Source organism: Haliotis asinina, chromosome 7, assembly GCF_037392515.1.
Source record: "Haliotis asinina isolate JCU_RB_2024 chromosome 7, JCU_Hal_asi_v2, whole genome shotgun sequence".
Taxonomy (NCBI): domain Eukaryota; kingdom Metazoa; phylum Mollusca; class Gastropoda; order Lepetellida; family Haliotidae; genus Haliotis; species Haliotis asinina.
The window spans coordinates 21,779,743-21,803,376 of record NC_090286.1 but is presented as its reverse complement, the minus strand read 5'-3'; positions in this window follow the sequence as shown (position 1 = coordinate 21,803,376).

The window sequence follows — 23,634 nt, the reverse complement described above, 5'->3', positions numbered from 1 at the left end:
CTGCAATGCTGAAGCCCTAAATGAAGCAAGTCTAGATTTCTCCAGGTTCTAAATCTCTGGTCTCCCTTGGGCTCCTGTTTAATTTTAAAGGGTTTGTTTGTACAATAAAAATCATATATGTTCAGAGATTATGCAATAGTCTAATTCAAGGGAATTGATATAATGACATTAACTGTTGGTCCAACAGCAAACTAGACCATACAAAACTAAACATTATTAGCCACACAATTACTGCCATACATTTTAAGATATCATTGTTAACTCATGCCATAACATGACAGGTTGTGTCAGAGAGGCATTGTAAATATACAGATGATGGCTTGTGTTCAAAATCAAGTTGTCTTTTATAAGTTACTGACATGTGCTCCAGTTGTTAATGGGATTAATGAGAACACCACGGATGTACTAAAGTGTCCAAAACTCATAATCTGGGGATATAAACAGCACATTCGGTCTCATCAATCTCAGCTCTTCAGCATCACACAGAAACACGGCAATCAAACATTGTTCTAGTGGCCACAAACTGGAGTGAAACATGCTTCCCCTAAAACTAACAACTGTTCTACAGCAGGAACCGTAATTAGAGTTCAATTTATCATCAGTTAGACTAACGCTTCATCCCTGAATATATAGAACTGTGATAGTAACAAACAAACTCATTTAAACTGAAATTGAGCCCCAGTGAGTTGGGAGATTCAAGGAACATAACGTAGTACAGGGATTGTGAGACAGACTAACCAGTCAAATACCATGAACAAGAATAGTGTCATTTCCTGGTGGACTACCACTTTTACTGTACACCTACCACATAAACTTTACATCACTTATGTGTCCCAGAAAAAATATGTATGTTTAAAATGAGTAAGTTTAGTGCTATGCTACGTCTAGTCTAGCAAAATTCCAGCTATATCACACCTGGGGACACCAGAAAAAATCTTCGCACATTGTAAACAAATGGGGAATAGAACCTGCGTCTTTAGTGTGACTAGTGAAAACTTTAACCACAAGGCTACCCTATGGCATCTATGTCTGAAATGAGCTCATTAAGTACTCATTAAGACATTTAGATGGGCCCTTTAAATTGCAAAAAAATGTATTAGTGAAATGTTTACCTTTCAGACGACCTCATTCCATCCTAACACTAGTGGCAAAATTTATCTGCCCTTTCTTTTGAGACCTCTAACACCCAATTTAATATCAATATACCCAATACCCGTGAAGGTCCCGGGGTAGAACAGGCCTTCAGCAACCCATACTTGCCATAAAAGGCGACTATGCTTGTCGAAAGAGGCGACTAACGGGATCGGGTGGTCAGGCTTGCTGACTTGGTTGGCACATGTCATCAGTTCCCAATTGCGCAGATTGATGCGCATGTTGTTGATCACTGGATTGTCAGGTCCAGACTTGATTATTTACAGACCGCCGCCATTTAGCTGTTATATTGCTGAGTGCAATAAACTCACTCCCTCTATATACCCAGGTGTACTGTATGAATGACATTGTACACTATTTGTGCTCTCAAGTACATGTACATGTATGTGCCATGAACAATTTTGTAAGATATCATCTGAGATCATATTTAAGACTATTACGTTGTCTCTGTATCATTGCTTTGATGTAATCAACATTGTCAGTCACTGTATCACTGACTTAATGTACTAAACTCTGTCAGAAGTTACAAACTACATGGATTGTTTTATCATGCAGTGTACTACCTTCATTTCACAATGATGATCAACATATCCAGTGATGATCAACAACATATCCAGTGATGATCAACAACATATCCAGTGATGATCAACAACATATCCAGTGATGATCAACAGACAGCTACAATAATAATTCCACTTATGAGTCAAATACCATTCACAATGTGTGTACTCAAATCACTATACTGTCATCACTCCAGTTTGTTAATCAGTGTGTGTTTGAAACTCATGCTAGACATCAATCTCAATGTCAAGCAACAATCTCATGCTACCCAGTAACTGCTGGGTGAGGCATATTATAAAAACAGTGTCGGCTGTCTGAGAAGACAGTCCATGTTATGTGTCCAGTGCAAGACAGGATGGAGGTACAAGAATCTGATTTGTGTCCTGCACTTTCCACACTGTGGTTGAAGACCACCATTTAAGAGGTGAATTGTTCCACACAAACAATTCATGGAGTTATCTCCCTTAGACTACAACAGTTGGCCTACATTATGTCCCGATACAGTTTTGAAACATTTTAAATACTTAACTAACATTTTAAATACTTAACTCAGAAAAAAGAATATTCTTCTCTAAACCAAGGTGATTTTGAAGTGAACTATTCCATTATTGTTTGACAACTCCCTTTTTCACATCACACAAGCATAACTTAAGTAAGTTTCAAAACTGTTATTATACCATTTCATGTTTATGCAGCCCAAAAAACTACCACAGCATGTAGTATTACAGTTTTTTAACTTCACTTATATCAATAGGCACTAACACCTTATGTGCTTGAAATTACATCCTCCCCCTCTCCCCTATCCCCTGCTTTTATTGCATATCCAGTATCATCTAAAAAGATCAGCAATATGATGTATGAAGAGCAGATTATTGACATTCTGGCGAGTTGGTAAAGCAAACATCCCCAACCATACTATTATTTAAATGAAGCCTACCAGCTAGGCTCAGCACGACACAACATGGCAGCATCTCAATCTACAATACTTCATGAATATTTAACATTACTAAACTGCCACTCTTGATGTTTTCCCAAATATTGGGAACAAAATGCCCATTAGGAAAGATGATGATAAAATAACAGCCCTGGAAAGTGATTCAGAGCATTAGTGTAAAATGAACTCCTATCAACATTTTAATGGAAGCTTAACACATTAGTAATTTCAATATATTTGCTTCATAAACTGTTGGTTTAAAGTGTAGCGCTGGCTATATTACTTGATAATTCACTCATTTCTCCATTTTTCAGTTATGCTTTTAGAGATTGTTTTTATTAAACACTTATCTCAAATTTCCTTAAATGACCTTTCTCTGTAACAGAAAATGAGTTCATTTCTAAACAGTCAATTACACTCATAAATAAAGTACATCACCAAATATAGCACAGACTCTAGTTCTCAAGTTAATGTAAAAAAGGAACAATAAAAAAATGGTTATAGAGTGAGACCTTAACATACATATCTTGTTTTGGTTGTTTTTGAGGAATGGACAAGGTGCGATATCTATATCTACCACCTAACAGGGAGGTTTCTTGGCAAGATAAAACCTTGGAAAAACAAATCCATAGGGGTCACTTTGCAAATATGCATATAAGGAAGGTCAGGTAAGTACAATGTACAGTGTTTACAAACAAACCAGTGGCCTTTTCTATCAAGACTTAGTACCATGTTTATTTTTAAAACAGGATATTTACAGACCTGTTTTAACACACTTACATGTGATATCCACATTTTTCTATTTTCTGCAAGGAGTAAACATGAAATTGCTATTTTTTCAAACATTTCACTTGAAGAAGATTTTACCAGTAAGGCAAACTAATTATTCAGTGTTGGGTAAGTAAGTAAGTACAGTTGAAAGGTTTAAAACTGCATTAAGCTGTTACATAGTTTATATCGCATAGTTTATAGTTACACAGATTTCCCTTGTTCCTTTGTAAAAACTATAAAATTCAAACTTGTAAACACCACTGTATTTTCTTTGCCTAATTTTATACTAATTTTTATTCAACACTGACACAAGGTTTAAATCTGAAAAGGGCTGTGTAAAACAAGATGGCTTCATTCCCTGCCATTGTGATGTTTGTGTGTGATTGCTTCAATCCAGTCACAATAGTGACACATACACAGGGGTTGAGTTTCCAGGAATTGATCTGCTCATGACTCACCATCAGCTGTTGATGTAGGTTCAATAGGTCTACATATATGAATAGAAGCCAAGCTCTTTCACTACAACATGTTGCATGTACACTAGCAGCAGCACCACTTACATCAGCGATCAGGTTATATGACAATATTTACCATCAGTGACAACAGGAGACAAGGAGAGAGAATTACAATGAAAAAAAAGAAGAATATTCTAATTCATGAGTGCATAACAGCAGTGGCTGTGGTGATGGGTTAGTGAGTAAGATTGATGACATATTGATTAGTGGTTTAATCACTTATATTATCAGGTGAAAGAAACTATCAGGTGAAAGAAACTATCAGGTGAAAGAAAAAAACCCAATGACTTATGATGAAACTATGGTTTTGAACATTACAGACCATGAACCACAATCTGTATGAAAACTACTATCCTGATATCCTGATGTAACAAAGGAAAGCAACTCTGTGCTGCACATGACTGTGGCACATTACTTCATTCTAAGGAAGCAGACACTTTGAAGAAAATTACTTTGTTCTGTGTGTTTGAAATCTAAAAGAATTCCACTGCAGAGAGATCCATAGACTGGTTCATAGTCTAAAGAGGTGCAATTCCCCATGTCAATCAGGTGTCGACTCTGTAAGCTTGCTCATGCTCACGGGTTTATTCACAGTTACTGGTGGTTTTCCCTCCTTCACTGACACACTATGATATAATATTGTTACCAGTTGAATTTACAACATATTATCACACCTTTCAACTCAACATTTAACCAACCACTCAGTACAGAACAAATTAACATGCACTTGAATATAATAAATGACTATCCATTAAATATACATTAAACCACCATCCATTAAAAATAGAGCAAATGATCATTCATTTAGTATACAACTAATGACCACTCATTTAAAATGGAAAATATTACCATCCATTCAATATTCAAAATAAATAAATAAATAAATAAATAAATAAATAAATAAATAAATAAATAAATAAATAAATAAATAAATAAATAAATAAATAAATAAATAAATAAATACTTGTACAAGAGCAACAAAACTAGACTTCATTATTAAACATTTTATAAATTATTACATTCTATTGTTATCAGATTTCCAGCATATACAATATTCAACAGCGGTATAATGTATAGTCCAAGCACATCCAGAAGCCTCAATTCCTTGCTGTTCCTTCAATGCAGGGTCAATACTGGGCAAATCCATCCTGTCTCCAGTCCTACAATATAGTCTGTAGGAACCTGACCCCAGTCATACGACTAGGCAATCTCACTGTCTGGAGTAGAAGCTAGTCAGAATATTGTGACATTTCATGTCCCTATCAAATATCACCTTACAATAATGATAAATAAAATATTTCCCATCTCAGACACAGCCTTAGACATTCAATGGTAAAACCGTCGAAATGACCAAAATTTCATCTCTTATATGAGAGTCAGGACCAGCAAATGCTCTTGATTGAAGGTCTATCAGCCCAGCACTGGTTTAACAGGAAAGCATAATCATCATTAGGATGGCAAACCACTCAGCTGAGGCCCTTCCTCCGAATAATCTTCTGTGAATTCTTTTGAAGTAACTCAAATATTCAGTCATTGGAATGTGCTTTATTGAATTTCTACCATTTATGACAAGCAACTCAGACGTACAAATCATGTGAATCCTCCAAGCATGTGTCAGTAGAATGAATCACACAGCTTAATAGACAATTTGTAACAAACTCAACACTACTCTAATAATTCAATACAGTTAACAGTTTTCCTTGGAGAAAGTATCGCTGCATTTGGCCATGGTTCATACAGCGTGACTGATAACAGTAGTCTTGGGAATTGGACAAAAAATATATTCCAAAAGCATTTGATAAATTTCTGTTTATCTAGCTATGCCATCAAGCAAATCGTCACTTAGTGAGGAGGCTGGGGATTACTGAGACAGTGTTTAGAAATGATTCAATTCCATGACATTCATCACTGTCCCTGCAGACTTGGCATTTGGACATGTAGGCATTTATTCAAGGGTGATATTTATTGTTTTCTCATCTTCCACTACCAAAGAAGAAACATGCATTTGACAAGAAAAAAATCCATCCCTGGGAAACTATATTTCTGATTTAAAGTAAATTAGCAAAATATATTGGAACACATTACAAATGCAATAGCAACTGAAAAAAATCCCATTCAACTGAAGAACATTAATATATTTTTTGGTATCATCTACGAGGACTATAAATCATGTTCATGAGCTGCTAATGCTAGTAATGTAGGGATGTGATCATGACTGCTACTCTGACAGAACACTGGAGCTTCTTCCAGCCCTGGGGACTCCTTGTCTGGTACACATGCCCAACACCATCACATCAACGGGAATATTAACACTGATCAGTTAGCTACAACATGGTTGGTCAAACTTTATACCAAATACTAACTGAGTATTGTAAAGTGAATTCTTTTTCCTTAATGTGTCCAGGTCACTGGCAAGAATTTTTAAGCATTTGCGCTGGAATTTATTAAGATCTTCATTTGAAAAAAGAAAGTAAAACATTGTCTAACTGGATCAAGTGGCTTAGTCCCTGTATTTTAATAAGTAGAAGGCTACTGGAACAATGTTTGTTTAGCAATGTTCAAGCTGTATAATGGCAGTCTGTCATTAATTGGTTCATCAGTACATGATGGTGGGGATAATCATCTGCAATGATCCATGCCACTGTGCCATCACCTGAAGGTCACTCCATCCATTTACCTGTCTCCTTCTCCTACCAGTAATTACGGGGGATCTGTTCTAACCTGGACTCCTGACTCAGCTGTACTAGGCTTCCTCTTAAAACAGGCATGGGTTGCAGGGGATCTGTTCTAACCTGGACTCCTGACTCAGCTGTACTAGGCTTCCTCTTAAAACAGGCATAGGTTGCAGGGGATCTGTTCTAACCTGGACTCTTGACTCAGCTGTACTAGGCTTCCTCTTAAAACAGGCATGGGTTGCAGGGGATCTGTTCTAACCTGGACTCCTGACTCAGCTGTACTAGGCTTCCTCTTACAACAGGCATGAGTTGCAGGGGATCTGTTCTACCTGGACTCTTGACTAAGCTGTACTAGGCTTCCTCTTAAAACAGGCATAGGTTGCAGGGGATCTGTTCTAACCTGGACTCCTGACTCAGCTGTACTAGGCTTCCTCTTAAAACAGGCATGGGTTGCAGGGGATCTGTTCTAACCTGGATTCCTGACTCAGCTGTACTAGGCTTCCTCTTAAAACAGGCATGAGTTGCAGGGGATCTGTTCTACCTGGACTCTTGACTCAGCTGTACTAGGCTTCCTCTTAAAACAGGCATAGGTTGCAGGGGATCTGTTCTAACCTGGACTCCTGACTCAGCTGTACTAGGCTTCCTCTTAAAACAGGCATGGGTTGCAGGGGATCTGTTCTAACCTGGACTCCTGACTCAGCTGTACTAGGCTTCCTCTTAAAACAGGCATAGGTTGCAGGGGATCTGTTCTACCTGGACTCTTGACTCATCTGTACTAGGCTTCCTCTTAAAACAGGCATGAGTTGCAGGGGATCTGTTCTACCTGGACTCTTGACTCAGCTGTACTAGGCTTCCTCTTAAAACAGGCATAGGTTGCAGGGGATCTGTTCTAACCTGGACTCCTGACTCAGCTGTACTAGGCTTCCTCTTAAAACAGGCATGGGTTGCAGGGGATCTGTTCTAACCTGGACTCCTGACTCAGCTGTACTAGGCTTCCTCTTAAAACAGGCATGGGTTGCAGGGGATCTGTTCTAACCTGGACTCCTGACTCAGCTGTACTAGGCTTCCTCTTAAAACAGGCATAGGTTGCAGGGGATCTGTTCTACCTGGACTCTTGACTCAGCTGTACTAGGCTTCCTCTTAAAACAGGCATAGGTTGTAGGGGATCTGTTCTAACCTGGACTCCTGACTCAGCTGTACTAGGCTTCCTCTTAAAACAGGCATGAGTTGCAGGGGATCTGTTCTACCTGGACTCTTGACTCAGCTGTACTAGGCTTCCTCTTAAAACAGACATAGGTTGCAGGGGATCTGTTCTAACCTGGACTCCTGACTCAGCTGTACTAGGCTTCCTCTTAAAACAGGCATGGGTTGCAGGGGATCTGTTCTAACCTGGACTCCTGACTCAGCTGTACTAGGCTTCCTCTTAAAACAGGCATGGGTTGCAGGGGATCTGTTCTAACCTGGACTCCTGACTCAGCTGTACTAGGCTTCCTCTTAAAACAGGCATAGGTTGTAGGGGATCTGTTCTAACCTGGACTCCTGACTCAGCTGTACTAGGCTTCCTCTTAAAACAGGCATGAGTTGCAGGGGATCTGTTCTACCTGGACTCTTGACTCAGCTGTACTAGGCTTCCTCTTAAAACAGACATAGGTTGCAGGGGATCTGTTCTAACCTGGACTCCTGACTCAGCTGTACTAGGCTTCCTCTTAAAACAGGCATGGGTTGCAGGGGATCTGTTCTAACCTGGACTCCTGACTCAGCTGTACTAGGCTTCCTCTTAAAACAGGCATGAGTTGCAGGGGATCTGTTCTACCTGGACTCTTGACTCAGCTGTATCAGGCTTCCTCTTAAAACAGGCATAGGTTGCAGGGGATCTGTTCTAACCTGGACTCTTGACTCAGCTGTACTAGGCTTCCTCTTAAAACAGGCATGGGTTGCAGGGGATCTGTTCAAACCTGGGCCCCGTTTCACAAAACTCTCGTAAGCCTGAGATTTCATAACTTTCCTCGTGGTATTTGCACCTCCTATGTTACAGTATGCCAGGTACAAATGCTACGAGAAAAGTTATGAGATCTTACGTTTACGAGAGTTTTGTGAAACAGGCCCCAGGACTCCTCACAAGGCTGTACTAGGTGGTTTCCTCCGACAGCAAGCATAGGTCACTGTGTGTATTTCTACCACTCATTTATAATCATGTCTCCCAATCCAAGAATCACCCTCATCATATTTATTGGTTGTCAGCACCAAACCAATTCTCATGGGTTTCACAAAAGAGCATCATGCTTCAGGCTTTCCCCCAACAAAAATATGTAAGTGAAATACTATTCAAAGAGTCATTAATCATGTTAACTGACATCTCCTACAGCATGGCTACAGACTATTGATGATGAACAGCGTCAGGCCTTGTGCAACATGTTGAGCTATATATAATGTATATTTGCTTAGGCACTCTGTGCATTGATTCTTCTGCAGATCATCTTTCTACAAACATGTATTCTCATAAATAATAAAAACCCAACACAAATCCAGTATTTATTTCTTCTGGTTGGTAAATCCAGCACAGCTCAAGACCTGAAGAGACTCTCCAGCTGTGACGAACTCATATTGGATCACTCCTGTAAATACTGAAGCAGAAACAGACTTCTCGCAATGGTTACCTGATTTGTAGAATTTTACCAGCTGTGCTTTAGTCAAACAGATAGTGTGGGCTTTCTGAACTACATCAATACAAAACAACCAGACATATTTAAGTGGTATTTAGTGACAAGGGTATCACTGAAGACAAGGATGGACTGTGGATATCAACTTCTGTATCCTGTCATTGGGACAGCTCAGTATTGATGCTAGCTTGATAAATATGCTACTATTAGTGCTGCAACTAATACAGTATGGCATAAATATGATGCATATCATAAATATTGGATGTGAAATGCAAATATTGGGTAATGATTAACATAAGTCATCAGTGGATGATTTTTTTCTTGTTTTTCCTATTTAGATGTTTGAACCAAGTTAACAGTACCTGACCAGTGATAACATAATGTGAAAGTAGATATAGAGGACTATTTCCCTGTTTGTCTTAGACTAACAAGTAACAAATTAATTGATGTAAAACACAGTTTTTGTATAAGAGTCATGAGTATTCAATTCTACAGATTGTGAAAAATGGATTTAATTCTTGAAGGGATACGAATTGATTCACCAGTATGTGAGTGAATCACAACAGCTTTAACTATCATTTGTCACAAAATGTGAAAATGCAGTGCAAAAAAAAACAAATTTGAACTCACACCGCTCTCAACATAAATCCCCCATAGAAAAACTGTATATAAAAAAACAGATGAGGAGCTACATCCAGAAAGGCATGATTTGAACAATTACATGAACAGTAATGAAAACCACAAGTGAAGAATTTGATGACCATAGTTTACCATGAAAGCAAACATGATAAAAATCCAACATTTAAACGTCACTACACTCATAGCTTGACCTTCATAGATACAATACTGTACAGGAACAAACACTTGTCATTTGGGTTGCATACTATACTGAACAGGATTCCAGTATATGACAGCCTGTCAACTGTGAAACTATGCTTGACTGAGACATACACTACTCTAGATAAACCCACACCTGTCACAGGTACCGGGTAATCAGGACCAAAATATCCTTTTCTCTTACTGAAGGAAAGAGTGGCAGTCTGTACATAGGACCAGGCAATCCAGTTACCAAATACATGAGCATTGATCTATGCAATTGGGATATCATGACATGTGCCAACCAGGTCAACATGAATGATCTGATCCCATTGGACGCTTCTTATGACAAACATGGGTTACTGAAGACCAATTCTAACCTGGATCTTCATGGGTCTTGGATATATGGGGCGAAGGGGTAAATGAATGTAAGGGTGGAGAGGCGTTCAAGTGTTTGAATGTATGAAAGAGAGTATGCAGCAAGAATGCTGGGGTGTAGGGTTATAGGTGCATGCACCCTACCCAGTTAATGATTCAGCCAAACGTGCACGGCACCAAGTCCATGATGGCAGTGAAATGTGGTATGTGTGACCTTGCTTCGAGCAATAACCCATTTTGCTATACTGCCATATGTTGCCATGACAATGGCCTGGAATAATTACACACATATATATATATATGCATGGAAATTTGTACACATCTGGACATATTTCAACCTGTAAATATAAATGACGACTAGGGCCATAAGGTACAAAAATATTCAAAGTTGTTTATCGAAAATGGTGAACGATTCAGTATACCTTAATAAACTAGAGCAAGTTAAGACATGTCATAGCATTCTGTACACAGAAACAACAATCAAAATCACTAGGATACTTTAATGATGACCATTATAAAGTGAGCTATATACTCGAACGTTTGACTGCTGGAATATATATTTGTGTATAGCCTCAGCAGTAACAATATATTCTCCATCATTGTTACATAAAACACAAACCTAATAATCATTTTTCAAAATAAATAATTCAAGGATTATCAAACACTACGCCACTATCCATATTTTTTGGGTTAAACGGAACAGCTGTTTCCAGGCAGAGTTGATCTGAGCTGGACATATCTGCTCCAGCATTACATATAATTTCACCCATGAACTCAGCTTACAGCGACAAAATGTTGACAGCCTTTGGTGTTTGCCTAAAGAAGCATGCTTATAGAACACTCGTACAAACCAATTGTCCCAATTCACTACCACAGCATGTTAAGTAACTTTGAAATTAACAAGCATGCCACATGTATCTCATCAATGTCGTAATTTGACAGGTGGTAATCAACCCTTTTGTCTGACAATAACGACATCACTTAACAATGAAATATTTGGGACAGAATCTAAAAACTGCCATTGAAGTCCGTTACCTAACACTAAAACCAAGCAAATATAATTCAGCGAGCACACAAAGACTGAATCAATAATGGGCGTTATTAACAATACGTCAAACGAACCAGGCTCAAATGCATTGCAGCCTGACACAGCAGTGCCATTGGAATATAAGTGTATTAGCTCGTTAATTTCAAAACCCTACAGATTTCATCAATTACCAGAACAATTCTGACAATGAAGCTTAAAGAGAAAAGAAGCACTTAGGGATATCCGATGATGTGATGGAGGGGGTTGAGTTACCTCCCTTGAGACAAAAGATCCAGACATTTGGCTCGGGACACACTAAACCCTTGCCGAAATATCAAACAAGCATCATTTGCACAGATCACAATATGAATTCTTCATAGAGGTCAATAATGTAACTCCCACGTTCCGACCCACTCATCAGCAGGCCCTCTCCCCCCACCACTTGACAACTTTTGCTAACCATTACAATTCCTCAGAGATATAAGGGGAGAAATGCTTTCAAAAGCTTCTTACATCTGTGTATATAAGACATCCTAATGCTTTTAGCGGACCGTAGACTTGCAAAAACTCATTATAGTGTAATTTTGTTGAACAAGTGTTGGATTTCTCTGGGCTATGAGGATAATGGGTTTAAATCAGTGATTGGCAAGACTCCATGTGTGAATCTGTGAGCACAAATGCAGTATTCATGCACTAGCATGGACATTGGGTGTTAATGATATTCTTAGGGGTAAACCTTAGAGAAAACACTTTTCAAGCACTGATACTAACACGAAACATTTATTTCAGCTATTGAGGACAAATTTCAACTATTTCTTTACCCAAAATGATCAACTATACTTTGATCTAATTTTATTGAACACTATAAACGAGAGTATTGTTAAGTCTTAGAAGGGCATTTAGAGTATTGTTAAAAATGATTCAGATTTTAGACATGCTCAGGCCCATGAAACCAGAAAGAAGACACGTCTGACACTGACATGAGACAACTGAAATGGGTTTTGACATGTTGTCAATTTCAGCGTACATTTCCCTATTGAACAGTCATTTCAGTTCCAAAGTAATGTCAATTGTGGGGAACACTTATGACAACTGTCAATAGTCCTGAACATTTATCCCCAAACAGAAAATCACTGCTGTGGGAACATCAGGACTCCTAGCACCAGAACAACGGTAACTATTAACCAGTTGAGATAGATACATTTAGTCATCCATTCAACCCAATGACAGTGTTTACGGCACTGATTTCATATGTTAGCTGTAATTATGGAAATACGCCTATGGCCTTTATGGAAATCTACAACGCTGCTCTTTTAGTTAATTTGGGAGCAGAAGAACTCTGTCTCCGACTGAATATCGTTCCAGGTGGAACTAAAGTGTCCAGATAAAGGCAATGAGGACATCACCATGGCAATGTCAATTTCAATCACCTGATTGATCATAAATGGTACCATGCTGGCCTGATTGTTCTCCTAACTCTAATCATAAGTGACTTGCTATGAAATATAACATCTTGCTAATGCAGGCTTGATTCAATATTTGCATACAGGAAGCTCCATGCAACAAGCTAAATTCATAATTCTACATCGTATGCCAACCTCAACTAGCGGTATCCTCGTTTTCAAAATCCCATGTTCATATCTTTGCATTATGCATTAAATCTAGATGCAAATTGTCGGTGAGTTATCACTTTCAATTAACCCTTGTCGAAGCAAGGACACACAGTGTCTGTGGAATGATTGTCCTGGCTTTACGGAGCTGTCACACCAACCCTGTGTTATCAGAAAACCTACAGTTTCCGGGAGCATGGAGCCAGTATTGGCACAAGCAACAGTTTTCTTGTCAAAATGCAAACCATTTGATACACTGCAAGCATAACATGATATGATGCATGCCAGAGTACATTTCCAATGATTTTAATCAAAATCCATTTAAGTTGTTCGATACGGAGTAGAAGTTTCTTCTGTTGGTTTTTCTCAAAAGAAATTACGCCAAATTCCTGGCATGTCTAAGGGAGGCATCAATTTTGTGCATTAATTTTTTTCAAATGTGATTTTAATCAACAATAATGGCAATCTTGATTGAATAGAGTGGAAAACACTGAAAAAAATCCACCATCAAAAGATCAGATTATTACAGGAATCATAAATTTGGGAAGTGACATTTGAAAATAAATAAATTGATGTTATTAATCTTCCCATCTTCATCTGATGCATCAGCAGCTGACTTTCTTTCAGAAAAGCTGCATAACAATATGGAATGATTCACAAACTGTCAATAATTTTCTTATGATCTCTAAAAAGTCCCTGATCAATTATTATACACGCAAAAACATACAATCTGCAATTACTGTCCTATTTTCAAATCCCAGTGCAATACAAGGTCACTACTTATAATAGTTGTCCCTCCATCATGACACCATGAAGTACGTACTGATGTAGATCATCTTGAAACACATACACTGAGTAATACTGTGATCTATTATGTTTTGTTTTCAAGATGAAAATTATTTCTGACACTGTACTAAGATGCCTCTTCACCTTTTTCTGATCAATATGCCAAGAGTCAAGAATATCACCACACACTGAGCTCTCGTATGAAAGGAAGTATTGTTTCCATAGCTGCAAGATCAGTGGGAAGTACACACAACCTTCTGGAAACACCTTTTAGTAGTTACTTTAATCATGCATGCTGGGTCAATAGAAATATTTACCAGCGTTTTTTAATATTAGGATGAAGATAATAAAGGATTCTTAACACAGATTACATATTCTAATTCTCCTTTCTCAAGGTCTTTCACATGCCTCAACTCTATCAATTGCTGAAACTACTGATGTCAGTATCAAAATATGGTTCATGGCTTTAACGAAAACCTTATATTGATAATAAAAATCACGAGTGAGTGAGTGAGTGAGTGAGTGAGTGAGTGAGTGAGTGAGTGAGTGAGTGAGTGAGTGAGTGGGGACAACGCAATGATTACATCATGGCATGATATGTGAGCAAAGCCCCCAGTGATGTAGGTTTGTGATGTCTACCACTGTGGTGACACCTGTTGGTGGGATTCAAACTCTGGTCATAGGTGTGCCTAAGGGATGCAGCTTTCCACAGAGAATTGCCATGCCTAGGACGACTGGGCACTGGTGTTTGATCTGACAGAGCAGACACGCTACCAAGGTTCCCTCAAACCATCAAACCTTCGCAAGGTGCACTGTAAACCATTACTTATGATGATGCTGGCATAATGAAGATGTTGACAAATACATCACCATTGATAATGTTGACATAATGAAGATGTTGACAAATACATCACTATTGATAATGTTGACATTATGAAGATGTTGACAACAACATCACTATTGATAATGTTGATAATGAAGATGTTGACAAATACATCACTATTGATAATGTTGACATTTTGAAGATGTTGACAACAACATCACTATTGATAATGTTGACATAATGAAGATGTTGACAAATACATCACTATTGATAATGTTGACATTTTGAAGATGTTGACAAATACATCACTATTGATAATGGTGACATTTTGAAGATGTTGACAACATCACTATTGATAATGTTGACATTTTGAAGATGTTGACAACAACATCACTATTGATAATGTTGACATAATGAAGATGTTGACAACAACATCACTATTGATAATGTTGACATAATGAAGATGTTGACAACAACATCACTATTGATAATGTTGACATTTTGAAGATGTTGACAACAACATCACTATTGATAATGTTGACATTTTGAAGATGTTGACAACAACATCACTATTGATAATGTTGACATAATGAAGATGTTGACAAATACATCACTATTGATAATGTTGACATAATGAAGATGTTGACAAATACATCACTATTGATAATGTTGACATTTTGAAGATGTTGACAACAACATCACTATTGATAATGTTGACATTTTGAAGATGTTGACAACGACATCACTATTGATAATGTTGACATAATGAAGATGTTGACAAATACATCACTATTGATAATGTTGACATAATGAAGATGTTGACAAATACATCACTATTGATGTTGACATTTTGAAGATGTTGACAACAACATCACTATTGATAATGTTGACATTTTGAAGATGTTGACAACAACATCACCATTGATAATGTTGACATTTTGAAGATGTTGACAACAACATCACCATTGATAATGTTGACATTTTGAAGATGTTGACAACAACATCACCATTGATAATGTTGACATTTTGAAGATGTTGACAACAACATCACTAAGGATGAACAACTATAATTCATCATGTGCTGATTCCTATACCCAGCTTGAGTTTGATGGTTATTAAATTATTCTGGAAATCACACATTGTGTTATGAAACGTTTGATTGCTGTTTCTGCTATCAGTCATTGGTCATCTAACAGTATCTTAAACTGTTTGATGACAATTTCCGATTTAACAATGTTAAAGTTGAACCGCAACATTAACCTAATGTAGAGTTTCATGATAAAGGGTGAAATCTGTGTGAAACTAAAGGATGAGTAAGCACTCACTGACACATGGTCTAAACAAGTTTTGTTTGCTATGTTTGTTCGTTGCTTAACATAATACCTGCCATTATTCCTGCTATAGTCTGTAAACAATACAGTCTAAAACCAGACAATCTAGTGATTGATGGCGTGAGCATCGATCTGCATAAATGGCATATGATGACATTTATCAATGTGACCACCCGATCCTGTCAGTCTTATGACAAGCATGGGTTACTGAAGACCAATTTTAACACAGATCTTCATGGGTATCTAAACAGAGTATTTGAGGATCTAATTGAGGATCTAATTACTAAACAGCAGCTAAGAGATCCAATGACAATCCTGCACAACAAATTCATCTACCTGCAGACTGGTTTCACTGTAATATTGATGACTGACAAACAACACATAGAACACAATACTGCTTCATAACTGTCAGACATTACATGGGAAATTACAGTTTCATCATGGTAACATGAAAAACATTGTTAAAAAGTCAGCTGCTGATGCATCAGCATAATCCCCTCAATGTATTAACTGTCAAGAGTCACAAAACCCCTGCCATCCAGTGGCACGATGCACCCCTGCACTGTTAACCTACAATATGTCAACCTGGGTTCTCTCCCTTTGACTTTAACATGGCATTCTGAGAAGTCTTCAAATTGGGCTGCAAAATGAACAAAGGTTTGTCTTTGTACACTGAATGTATCAGTTACTATAGTAAATGAGTGAATATATTGTTACAACTTATGAACCATCACAAACAAACAATGATCACTGATGTTATAAAATGAACCCTTATTTCATACACTGCACGTGTGATAGACATTGACTACACACTGATGAAAACAGTGTCACTATAAAAATGTCTTTACAGGTTAGCAGCCTCAAAAATATTTGACATACAGTCAAGTCTTGCTATTCTGACCTTTGTTTATCTGATAATTGACTTTATCCAATGCTTTTGTTTGTAACAAATTGAATAAACATAACTGCAATAGTATCATTTATATAGTCCGACGTCCTCGTTAATCTGAAAATTTGCTGTGTACCAGAGGAGGTCAGATTAATGAGACTTGACTGTACCTAATTCTGTGTTAATTAATTTTTTAAGAAAACAAACCCAAGTATCCAGTGAATTGTTCCTACCACACAAACACTACTGTACATTGCCATATTACATATGTTAGATTTCTAATAAACCTATGAGAGATTATTAATACACCATACTTGCACATTACAGGGATTTAATCATTACAAGGGAAATTACAGTCATTTTGTCATCAATCCAATCTCCTAGATATTCACAATATCAACTTCTTTTCCTTCATAACAGATTAGTTAAATGCCAGGCCTCTGGTACTGCTAATAAGTTCAAAGATAATACCATTTGTCCATAAACTGGATGTGCACACATTTCTCTACACATTTATGGCCACGGCAGTCCCTGCATTTTTGGGTTGCTTGCGATAGACGACTATTGATATGTATGTTTCACATATGTTATTGTATATTAAGAATCCATTTTATATAAACATGTCTTCTCTGCTTGTAAAGGAGGTCATTAATGAAATGTGTAACAGAAAACCAGGCTGCATCCTCATGTTAATCTTGACATAATTGATCTTCTCAGCATCACACAAACTGATCCGACCTCATCAGAATTTTCCTCTTCTTCCTTCAGGCATCAGAAATATAAGTTAACAAATTCTTCAAACGAACTCACTTGAAACAATAGAAAGGATAAATTACTTTGAACTATTTGATCATTAAATATCGGACATCAAAGATGATCGGATATAAGAGATCGAGGGAACTTGAAATAGACTCCAGCATAAGTCTGAGCAGAACATGAGAACAGGAGTCGTATCTATGACAAGTCAGTATCGACAATCAACTCAGTTTGGGTTCTACCACCATTGTCTACCAAATGATCACTGAAACTGTAAAAAGAGTATAATCTTCCATTCTATTTTGTCAGCACATAGATATTTCTAGTCACTCTCAGCACCTTCAATTTTTTTGCAAAATAAACCAAACAAAACAAAAAACATTTTATATCATTTCAAAACTTAACTGTTAACTTACATTGGCAAAGATAAGGCCACTACTAACTAAGATATCAGCATTCAAATACTGAATGAAAAACAGAATGTACTTTGATTAACTATGTAGAGCCATCCATACAAACGCACTGTTTCTGAAGCCTCAGAGTGCATGACGTTACATAACAGGTAGAAATATTATTGTCACAATACTGAAATATTTTGATAAAAATTACTTAAGACATGTTTTTCAAAGCCAAACAATACTGCTTGTATCCACACAACCCAGGGCGCACATTGTATTGATACATTGATACACGAACTGTTGATGAAAGTCTTCAGTCATAGGGACAAGGGTATGAATGATATTATATCAATAGGCATCAGATTACGACAAGCCGAGAAATGAATTTACATGTTCACTTCCAGTGTCACGCTTGTCTTAGAAAGCAGCCCAGAATCCAATAACCATAAAAGCTGATAATGAAACAATACATGGCCAGTGAGTGGGCCCCTGAGATTAACCCTTGTGAGCTCACAATCTCACACATCTAACCAGGGTTTCTGTCTAAAATAGTTCCATGACAGTCAACCTAGCAATCTTTGATAAATGAAAGCTAGACTGATACTTCTGAAAATCAATGTTTGAATTTGCCTCATTTTTTTTGTACCCATATTTGGCTAGCTTTGTTTCAAATTCAATATATAAGACATGAAACAGCTATGGTTTCATATCTTTAACTTTATTTGTTCGTCCAGTTAATAACCTCGTTATACATTTTGTACAGGAGATTTAAAAAACAACTCTATTTCTATTACTTTAACCTTACATATAGATCTGTTTGCAGGTTGACAACACTTGAAAAGAAATTTCTTCCTTGAAAGGCACAGCAAAAACTCAATGGAATCTGTTGTAAAAAATATCATCGAACAAAAAAATAGCATCATTATCCCTTTTTCTATTGGACTATTTTTTTCAAAAGCTTTATGTAAAGGTGATTTTCCTCTAAAACAAACCATCCCTGGCACTTTAGCAAGTGTTTATTATCCATCACGAATTGTCAACCACACATGGTTTTCACTCACATGAACACAGAGGCATTAATGGCGGTGTTCAGGAATGATCTTAAGGCAACATTCAGCGTGATAAAAACAGCTCACTCTACCAGTTAATGAGCACCCTTTAATCAAAATATGACAGCATGAGAAAGCCAGTAACCATATCTTTTCACCAGGCAAATCTAACGATGAGCTGAAGAAGAACCCTGTCATTCTCTAATAACTGGTGACATCATTTGCTATATAATGACAGCAAGCAGAAAACCTTTAGCAAAACATTTTCTACTCATGTTCGCTAAAAACAACATGTATCGCTATGCTGTTAAGAATATGGCTACCTGAGTCATCTGTGGAGGAATAATCTCCCAAACCATTCCTTATTATCATCCAAGGAAATAACAACCAAAGTTAAGTCAAGAATCCTGAATCTTGACTGATTTCCTCTTATGTTACAATTTTTGTGAAAGTACTCATTTCTATGATCCATTAAAGAATTTTTTTTTTTTTTGTTATGGGTTGAAAACAGGTTCAGGTTGCATTTGAAGAAAAAAAGGTCATGTAATCTTGTTAACATTTCTTCTAAAGTCTGTGTAAGTAAATTACAAAATGTAGAGGACTTTGCCATCAAGCCATATTGATTCTAAACAAATTCTTTGCAAGACGACTGAAAACAACAATAGCAATGTGCAAAATTGGTTCGTGGAAAATACAGAATACTTTCAAAATCTTCAGTTCAAATTTAATTTTGCATTTTCGTAGAAATGTTTTCTATTGTCATAGAACAAGAATATATGTTTTCCATCAAACATGTAGAAGCACTTAAAACATGATACTATATCTTACGTATACCTATGGTTACATGCAGGATTGATTTCTCCTCAAACTTTGGGGAACCAACTGTAAACATTATGTTCATGGACTGCACCAGGATCATGCATCAAATTGCTAACAAACATGAAAATATTGCGCACGTGAAGAGCTGCGTTTTGGTATAAAATTTTGTTCACAATTTGCCAATTTCACTGACTTTTATAAATTACTGAACTCGTAACAGTAATCTTTCCGTTATGAATTTGCTTTGCAATACATCAGTTCTTATGTAAACAATACCTTTAAACAGTATGGAATATTTTGCAAATTTTAGTTTAGACCAGTTGCCTGAAGTAAGTGGTGATATTTACACATGTGAGTCTGAACTTTGGATGGATAGTATATAAGAGAGTTTAAGAATTCAACTTGTTGTAAGGAAATTGATGCATTCTGCAGTGAAATTTCCACCAGTTGTACAATCTCATGATGGAGTATGACGCAATGAAGATGCAAAAACTGTTGTCCGGCCCGCAGACACATTCAGGGTGATTGCCTTTGTACTGTGTGTCTGAGTCATACAGATCAATGATCGTGCATTTGAAAGCATTCCATCAGACGCATGGCTGCTGCTGGTGCTGGTGCTTTTGACGTGCAGTTGCATGTGCAGCGTGCAGTGATCACGTTCATGTCCAACAGAACATCAAGTGATGCTGATGATCTCATCTGAAGAAGGTTGCTTAATAACCCTGGCCAGTGAATACAAATCTAGTGGTTCTAAATATGGCTGTTGCTACTGTTTGATGAAGCAATGATGATGTTTTGGGGGTTTTAAAATTCAGGAAATCAGAGGGGTCTCTAAGGATACTGGTGTTGACAAGCTGGTTTCGCTTTAAATGAACCTATTCAAATAATATTCAAACAATTGTAGGATACTCCAATTTTTTTCACAATAGCACATTAAAAATATTCTGAGATGAGCCAGGAAAAGATCCCAAGTGTCATAAAGTTTAATCGAGTTCCGGAACCATGGGTCAATATAAACTTTGACGAACTGACGATAACCAATGCATTTTTGGAAGATTCAATGAATAAAATGAATATTCTTGTCTAAAAACAGCAACCTTTTGTCTGCAAATGCTCTGGGTGGGACTTGGGGACTTAAAGACCAGCATATCAGCACAATGGCCCAATGTAAGGGGGTTTCTTTTATTGCTGCAAGACATTACATTCCAATATTCCCTAATGTCCTTGTTTTACATAGACATAAAATTCTGAGAAGTGCTTCAGAATAAAATTTCTATGCTGGAAATGTAAATTTACAACAATTAGATGTAGGACTGACAAATATATGTATGCATTCAATTTTTGGAAAGCTATCAAGTAAATATGAAAATATGTTTGATTTGAATATGCAATATGAATTTTGTATGCATTTAACACAAACCTCAAACTGAACATGTTCACCTGGGACTTTCAAACACAAACAAAATAAACTAAACAGACACTGCAAGACAATACAACCTCTGTTATTCCTAAAACAACTCATTACAATTGTAACTATAAAAAAATGAGAGACCAAAGAAAATTTTCACATACATTATGGAACATGTCCAGTGAATTAAAGCCTTGCCAATACCACGGCTTCGATAAAAGTTTTAATGCTTATTAAAAAAATTGTACTTTGAGTGCACAACTCTGAAAATGACATCAAAAATTAATTTTATTGAACAAAACTTTATGAATATGGTAGATGGGAAAACCGATAATGTCCATCTGTTGCCTATTGTTTACTCTTGTCAGGACACAATCAATGCATTGTAACTCCAGCTATTGAACAAATCACTGTAGACCTTGAGCTGTGCAACATGACACTCAACATGTCAATTTCTACATGGCAGTCAACTCTTTGCTTTAATCAACTGTATATCAAGTTGTACATTTCAATATCAGGGATGCCATCTGTGTGTGGATGCAAACAGTAAATACTATCGTCAGGGTCAATAAGTGTCCCACGTCAGGAATCGGAGAATTCTGAATACTGATATCATTTCCTCACTTTGTTGGTTGTTGTGAATGTTTAGCACCAAGTTCAACTGCTGATTAAAGTAGTCCATTTTACAAGAATAATGAATTTCAAATTTGTATCATCACACAAAGGTCATCAATGAGTCATCATCACTGAATGTATATACATGTTTAAACAAAGGGTGAAATGATGCCTCAAAGTAATGATACAATATGTATAATAATACAAAGGTCACCATATAATATGTACTGTGAGACACATTCATATCTGATTGCTTGGAAACTTCTTGACAAGAAATACCTCAGAGCAAGTTCCAAGGGAAACCTAGACAGATTCATATTGATGGTATTTGTAACAGTAGTGTTGAAACAATAATTACCTATCGTTTGGGCAAGATATTCCAGACAAAATATCGGACAGTTAGTGTTATTAAAAAAGCATTAAGTATTTAAGTAAGTGTATCATTTGTATCAATACAGAAAAATGTATCATGTATCATACTACAGTATGAGAATTCAGGTTCCATTGATACCAGATGTATTATTGCTGTCCAACACACACAGCTCCAACTTATGTAGACGAGAAACTCAACTAACGGTTGTGTTGCATCCTCTGTGTTTTATGTTTTTATGTGCAAACTGAACAAAAATATGATAAGGATACAAACTGATAGTGGTAAGACAGATCTTTTCACTCAAGCGAATTCTAATGTTTGAAGTATGAAATGAAATACTGGTCTGCCAGAATTCCTTTGAATTTCACTTTAGGGAGTTTGGAGGTAAAGGACAAAATATATATTATACTTCACTGCAAGTCAATAAAGCGTCAACATAAAGTGGCCATGTTTTGACACTTTTGCATTTCTTCATGGAATATTGTCTTAGCACTTTCAACCAGAGAACTAAACTTGTAAACTACGCCTTAGATGTAGTAAATGGGGGCATCGTATATATACCATTAAAAGAAAGTAGTTGCTATTCCATTTCACAAGCATACCACTAGCCAATGCCAATGCATGTAAGAAAAAAGTTAACATATATCCACACAGCTGAAACATTTCCAAAGGAATGGAATAAATTGTCACATTTTCCCTTAATTTCTCTTCATCATCTGTTTCCTCCTTGACTTCATCAATCTTGTTCATATATCTACATCAGATCTAGACACTGTAAACTTGTTTAACATGCTAGTAATAAAATGGCTGGTGTAAACAATTAACTCTGGTGGGTATAAAACTGCTTCAGTCTTACCAAAGTTATTGTGTATGCAATGAACGAAATCAAATACAGTAGCTGTTACCGTGAATGCAATGAACAAAATCAAATACAGTAGCTGTTACCGTGAATGCAATGAACAAAATCAAATACAGTAGCTGTTACCATGAATGCACTGAACAAACTCAAATATAGTAGCTGTTACCATGAATGCACTGAACAAAATCAAATATAGTAGCTGGCTATGAGACATTGTAACACTATACTAGCTTACCATAACAAGGATCTGGCCCTGATTTCTCGAAACAAACTTTTACTCAAATCTCAAACTGAGTTTGACAATTTGAAACAGCTGAATTTTCCACTCCACTGCATGTTTTTAAGATAAAAAAGTCCAAACAACTAAAGAAAACTGTCCATCAGACTCAGACTGTCTACTAAGTTTGAGTTTTATACCAACTTACGTTC